Raw genomic sequence first — 6,583 nt, forward strand, 5'->3', positions numbered from 1 at the left:
GTAAGGAAATCGAGATCGCTAATGGTTTGCAAGGCCATTAACATATGTAACGACATAGGAAGCATCCAAACCATAGGCATTTTACTTGTCGATTCACGACTAGAGACACAAAAGCACTCATGGTAAAAATGTGGCCAAGAGTGTGGCTGCCTGAAACCCATTAGATCTAACCTTTTGTTCCACGGTCTAGGACTTACGTTGATTGATGGTGCTTATGACACCCTATTCGTGACATGATCTATAGAGTCATTCCTTAGTTTTGTTTCTACATACCACAGTACATGTATTTTCCCCAAGTTTAGAAAACTAGAAAATGTTTAAAAGTGAGGACATGAATCACAGTTTTGCATAGCTCGTGTCGTAAACGTTCACCGGCTGTGCCGTGTAAGCATCACAACCTATAATTGTTCTATGTTCGTAAGTCACTAGACTTGTATCACACAAATACAAGTCACCATCTTATGTTTATGTATTTGTCTTTTGTATGTTCAACTCTTGTGAGGGTCGTGCTCTTGTTTGTCGGGTCTTGCCCGTACGTCGTGTCTTTGCACTTTGAATTTGCATTAGATATTTGTATATATATATTTTACTTCCCAAAAATATATATTGGTTTATGTAGTCTTTGCCAAATTAATAAGTGTTAAAAATATAAAGTATATTTTTAACTTGTCCATATATGTTACTTACATTATTTTCCAAAAAAAATATATATATAAGTATTTTGTTAAATAATATTCTCAATATTATTTTTGTGCAAGTATACTTAGGAAAGTATACTTTTATTTTTATATAAATACTTGTGTATTTTACATTATTTGCCAAAAATCAATACTTTGATTTTTATTACTTTCCGGAATTATATTTCTTAAAAATAATATATTTTTAAGACTTGTGTGGAATATATATATATATATATATATATATATATTGTCATGCTTGGAAATATATATATTTATTCTTGTTATTCACCCGATTTTGTATATTTTTTTACTACTTTGTAGTTGATATATATTTGTCCAAAAATATATATTTTAAGTCCATAATTGTCCTTAAATTGTCCAAGTCCAAGAATTTGTTAAGGAATATATTTATAAAAATATATTTTCTTGTATTTGTCCATATGCTCTTCTTGAGAGAAATTTTGTATACTTAAGCATCCTTATGTATTTTGTATGTGTATTTTTGTATTTATACTCATTGGGAGTATTTAGTGTATTTTTCAAGTTCCTAAATATATATATCTTTCCTAAATATACACTACTACATATAATACACATAATATAAACTTAGCGCAAAATTTGGTGATCACTAAATATATATATCTTTCCTAAAAACATACATACTTAATATTAAGAGTAAACTGCCATTTTGGTCCCTGTGGTTTGGGCACTTTTGCCATTTTAGTTCAAATCTCAAACTTTTTACATCTGGGCCCCTGTGGTTTTCATTTTGTTGCCATTTTAGTCCAAAATCCAAAAACCCTCTACTTTGACTGTTGAAAACTGATTATTTTGTCCTTTAGTGTAGGGGCATTTTGGTCATTTATGTTTAGCTTTTTTAGCAATAAAACCCAAATAAATCATCATCATCCCCAACATAATCAGCTCTCTCTCTCTCTCTTCTCCCTCTCTCTTTTCTCTCTCTCTCTCTATAGCACCACCACCACCGCCACCTCCTCCCTCTCTCTCTCTTCTCTCTCTCTATAGCACCACCACCACCGCCACCTCCTCCCCCTTCTCACCACCGCCACTCCGGCGTCATCCCATCCAACAGTCACACCCACTCTAGCGTCGTCCCCCTTCTCACCACCGACACTACATAATCAGCTCTCTCTCTCTCTCTCTCTCTCTTCTTCTCTCTCTCGCTGATGAAGGAGGTTCGAAGTTTCCCCAAATAAATCATCATCATCCCCAAATAAAACCCTAACTAGAAAGAAACTCAGCAGCGGACTGATTCTGCTCTTCTAGCGACTGATTCTGCTTTTCCGGTAATGTTTGTGGTTAATATGATGTGTTTTGATTGAATTTTTGTTGGATAAAATAGGAATTAGACTCCATACTTGTTGAATTCGGTGTATACAAGTCAATTTAGAGCTGGGGTGGGCTCTGGCAGTTTGTGGTGGTGGTGGTGGTGGTGGCGGTGGCGGTGGTGGAGTTCACGGTGGTGGTGGTGGTGGTGGTGTTCGACAGAGAGGAGAGAGAGAAGAGAGAGATGGGTGTTTGGAGAGAGAAAGAGAGAGTGTGTGTGTGTGTGCAGGTTTTAGAGAGAGAGTTCACGGGGATGATGGTGTTGGCGGCAGTGGGATGGTGGTGGGGATGATTCGGTGGTGGGGGTGGGGGTGGTGGTAGTTCAGAGCATTCACAAACTGCCAGTCAAAAAAGAACCATATGGTTCAGAGCATTCTGGTGACAGCCTAAATTCCACAAAAATGATGGAATGGATGGAATGGATGGAATGGATGTTAAATGAAAAGAAAATCACCAAAATGCCCCTGAACTAAAAGACAAAATAGGAGGTTGCAACAGTCAAAAAATAGGGTTTTTAAATTTTGGACTAAAATGGCAACAAAATGCAAACCACAGGGACCTAGATGTAAAAAGTTTGAGATTTGGACTAAAATGGCAAAAGCGCCCAAACCACAGGGACCAAAATGGCAGTTTACTCTAATATTAATTTTAACTTTAAGAAATCATTATTTCTTAACTTGAAATTTTATACAAAAATTAGGAAACCTTGATAAATATTTTTAGGTGAATTTTGGAGATTAAGTTTCACCAAAACTTATATTTTTCTAAGTGTCAAAATTTTATAAAAATTTTGACATAGTTTCCCCTAAAAATGGAGGTTTCCCATGTTTTCAAAACATGTGTTTATTTTCTTTTCATCACCAAAAACAATTTCCAACAATTTTCACAAGTAACATACACTAATTACTTCATGCAAAACATTATGATGAACTTGCGTTTTGCTAAAAATGTGTAGTCTTTTAGATCTACACTTTACAAACCATGATCTTTCAAAATCAAGTGTTCTTATAAATTTTAAACAAACTTTTTATGAAACTTTAATTTACTAATGACGGGTGGTCCATAGGACAACCCTTTAAGCCTTTAAATAGACTAAAATACCATACTTTATCCGGTTAATAGCTTGAATTTGGTAATCACAAGATGCTTGATGTTACAGGTGTTAAAGAGCTTAAAATGCGGGTTTTATGGAGCTTGGATGGATGCTAGAAGTTGGCGGTGTTGGGATTGAAGAAATGGTGAATTAAGTGAAGGAAACAAGGAAAAACTAACACTCAGCGCCGTAACCTACGGCACTTGGCCGTAGGTTACGGCCCCAACCTTTGCAAAAAGCCTTCGCCGTAAGACAGAAGCCACCCGCCGTAAGGGAAAGCTGCCCGCCGTAACCTACGGCCCTCCGCCGTAGGTTACAACACCGACTGATCCAATTTTGTAACTTATGCATTAAATTGTCATTTCATGGGTTTTTATGGTGTCTAATCATCTCATTTCGGTTACCATTGGCTTGTGAACGAATTGGGAGCAATGTTGGAGACCTTGGAGCTTGAAGAACACTTGTTAATCTTTTTTTTTTTGTTTGTCATTTCCTTGAACATTGAAACTAGTAGTATGATGTTGCTTCAAGCCATGAGTGGCTAAACATTTGATGATTGTCATGGATTGAAGGTTTGGTTGAGACATTTCATGTTTGATTTTTGTAATTTCTAGAATAACAATCTTTATCTTTATGATTTGTTTGTTATGGTGTGTGATTGTTTGTTAGTAACTTGTTAATCCTTATGTTGAACTAATTAGAAACCATACGTTCTTGGTGCCGTTGGCAATCGAGATATCATGGGTATAGTTAGGCTTGGGTAAGGGTTGATTGATCATCAGGTAACAACCTCACGTTCTAGGAATCTGAGTACTTAGTTCCCTTTCATCACTGCAAGTAATCACAGATGAGCTATGTCTATGTAGTTCTTTCTAGTGAAATGATAATATGAATGTCGAAACAAACCGGAAATCTAGGATGGTCATTTGTCTCTAATTTTCTTACAACCAAAACTTTTCTTTTGCAATCTATTTAGTTAAACTTAGTTTTTAAACCAATTCACTCAAATCAACTCTTGAATTTTACTTTTCTTGCAATTAGCTTAATTTAGTTAACTTAGAGAAACACTTCAAATAACACATATTCCACAAACTCTCTGTGTTCGATACCCACTTGCCACTATCTATTTAGTAGTAATTGGATTAAATTTGATTGTGACCACGACATCACGTCAAATATTGGCGTCGTTTCCGGGGAGTAGTGCGCAACGTGTGTTATTTTTGATCTTTTTAGGTTTGTTATTTTTCTGGTTTACGCTAGGTGTGTTAGTGTGCAGGTATTAAAAGGTGCATGCGTACTAGAAGCTCTCACAAGCTTTCACCATTAGCATTTGATCCGGAAATCGAACGAACTTTGTGAGCAAACAGGATTTTGTTAAGGGAAAATACAATCAGCGGTTCACCAACAACACCAATTAGACCGATTACACCACTGAGATACATGGATCGGGATCCACCACCACCACCACCCACTACGGGTGAACCTGCTCCACCATTTATACCAACAACCACTCAACCTTCACCAAATACCACCATTCCAACCATTACCACCGACTAATACCACACAACCTATTACCACCCAAGAAGTACCCACCATTACTTTTAACCCTGCTACTACTATTCCACCATTATCCCATTTCTTCCCAGGTGTGGGTCCATCATATGCAAATTATACCATAACACCAAATTCAACCATTGTCCGTGCCACATCTACTTTTAGACCATCGAACCAGTCGGGTTTTCAATACTCGACTCTTCCATTTGGGCAATCTTCGGGAATTCAAGGAGATGGTTATGATGAGGGATATGAGGAATTTGAGGGTTTTGATGAGGATGGGTATGCTTATGGGGGTGATGGAGATCAAGGAGACCTTGGTTATGTGCAAGGTCAATTTCAGGGAATGCCAAGTGTTGGTGGAGTGCAACAACAACAACTTATACCACAACACAATAGGCCAAGGCCACAAGGGCTACAAATGCAACGTCCCATACATTGCAACAAGTTCGTCCACCGAATGTTCAACAACAATTTCAAAGGCCAATTCAAAACCCACCGATGCCACAACAACAATTTCAACAACCAATTGCACCACAAGGGCATATACCAAGACCAATGGGTCAAGTTCGTCCAAGGGGTCGGTTTGGTGTACCAAGAAGGCATCTTAGAGAACATGCAAGGGGTATTGAAGCGCATTTTAGGCTGGTGATTACTCACAATCCTTCACCGGTGGTTATTCCTCACAATAACCAAGGAAGAACTTTTGAAGTAAGGACTAATTCCTTGCAAAGTTTGCCGAAATATAAGGGGCTAGCAACAGAGGAGCCTTACTTCCATTTGGAGGCCTATGACTCAATTTGCAATACTCCTGGGAGTCAAGGTTTTTCGGCCGATGATGTCAAGTTAGTCTTGTTTCAATTCTCGTTGGAGGATAAGGCAAAGAAGTGGTTCTACACTTTGCCTTCGGCATCTATTTATACTTGGGTGGAAATGCAACAAATTTTCTTAGACGAATTTTACACCACCGAAAAGACTAATGATGCAAGAAAGGGGTTGAGGAGTTTTCAACAACAACGAGGCGAAATGTTTCATGAAGCCTTTGAGCGTTTCAACATGATGATCAAGAATTGCCCTCATCATGGAATTGAACTTTGGGAGTTGATGAATGCCTTTCACGAGGGGTTATGTGCCGAAGATGCTCGTGACTTAATGTGTATTACAAATGGGACATTTGGCACAAACTACGAGAATGATGATTGGGAATTTTTGGAGTAAATGGCAATTACTTCAAAGAGGAAAGCTCAAGCATCGAGGAGAGCACGACCGGCCGTTACCCGAACACAAGTGCATGCGGTCGATGATGGTAATATCCAAACCTCTAACCAAATTTATGATGTTTGTGCTATTTGCAATGAAATAGGTCATGCGGCTGAAAATTGCCAAGGAATAGTGGAAGGGCAATATGAAGAAGTTCATGCGTTACAAGGTTAAGGAGGGGGTGGTAGGAACTACAACATGAATTCCAACACTTACCACCCCGGGTTGAGGAACCACCCAAATTTCCGATATGGGAACCCTTCAAATCAAGCTAACCCGAATTTCCAAGGAAACCAAGGATTTCAAAGGCAATATCAAACGGGTCAAAGCTCTTCGGGTGGAAACGAAGTAATGGAGATGTTGAAGGCGATGCAAGTTGAAATGCAACGAATGAATCAACGTGATGAGGTTCGGATGCAAAAGGACGAGGCCCGTGATAAAGCAATTCAAACTTTGACCACCCAAATGGGTCAACTTGCAAGTGAAGTGGTGATATTGAAGAAAGCAAAAGGCCAGTTACCAAGTGACACGGTGATAAATCCCAAAAACATTAAAAGTGTTAATATCAATGTGGTAAGCACCGTTCCTAGTACTAAATTTAATGAAACATTGCTGACTTCTTCGTATCAAGTGAATGCAGGTTTGGAAA

General features: G+C 38.3%; 1 non-coding gene across 1 annotated transcript; it reads right to left on the reverse strand.

Moving 5' to 3' along the window:
- Positions 1-5,656: 5,656 nt before the first annotated feature.
- On the reverse strand, positions 5,657-5,762 carry LOC118490864. The gene has a single exon (XR_004890089.1). It is a non-coding gene; the product is annotated as a small nucleolar RNA R71 (small nucleolar RNA).
- Positions 5,763-6,583: the final 821 nt, after the last annotated feature.

This window comes from Helianthus annuus, chromosome 3 (genome assembly GCF_002127325.2).
Source record: "Helianthus annuus cultivar XRQ/B chromosome 3, HanXRQr2.0-SUNRISE, whole genome shotgun sequence".
NCBI classification, from domain to species: domain Eukaryota; kingdom Viridiplantae; phylum Streptophyta; class Magnoliopsida; order Asterales; family Asteraceae; genus Helianthus; species Helianthus annuus.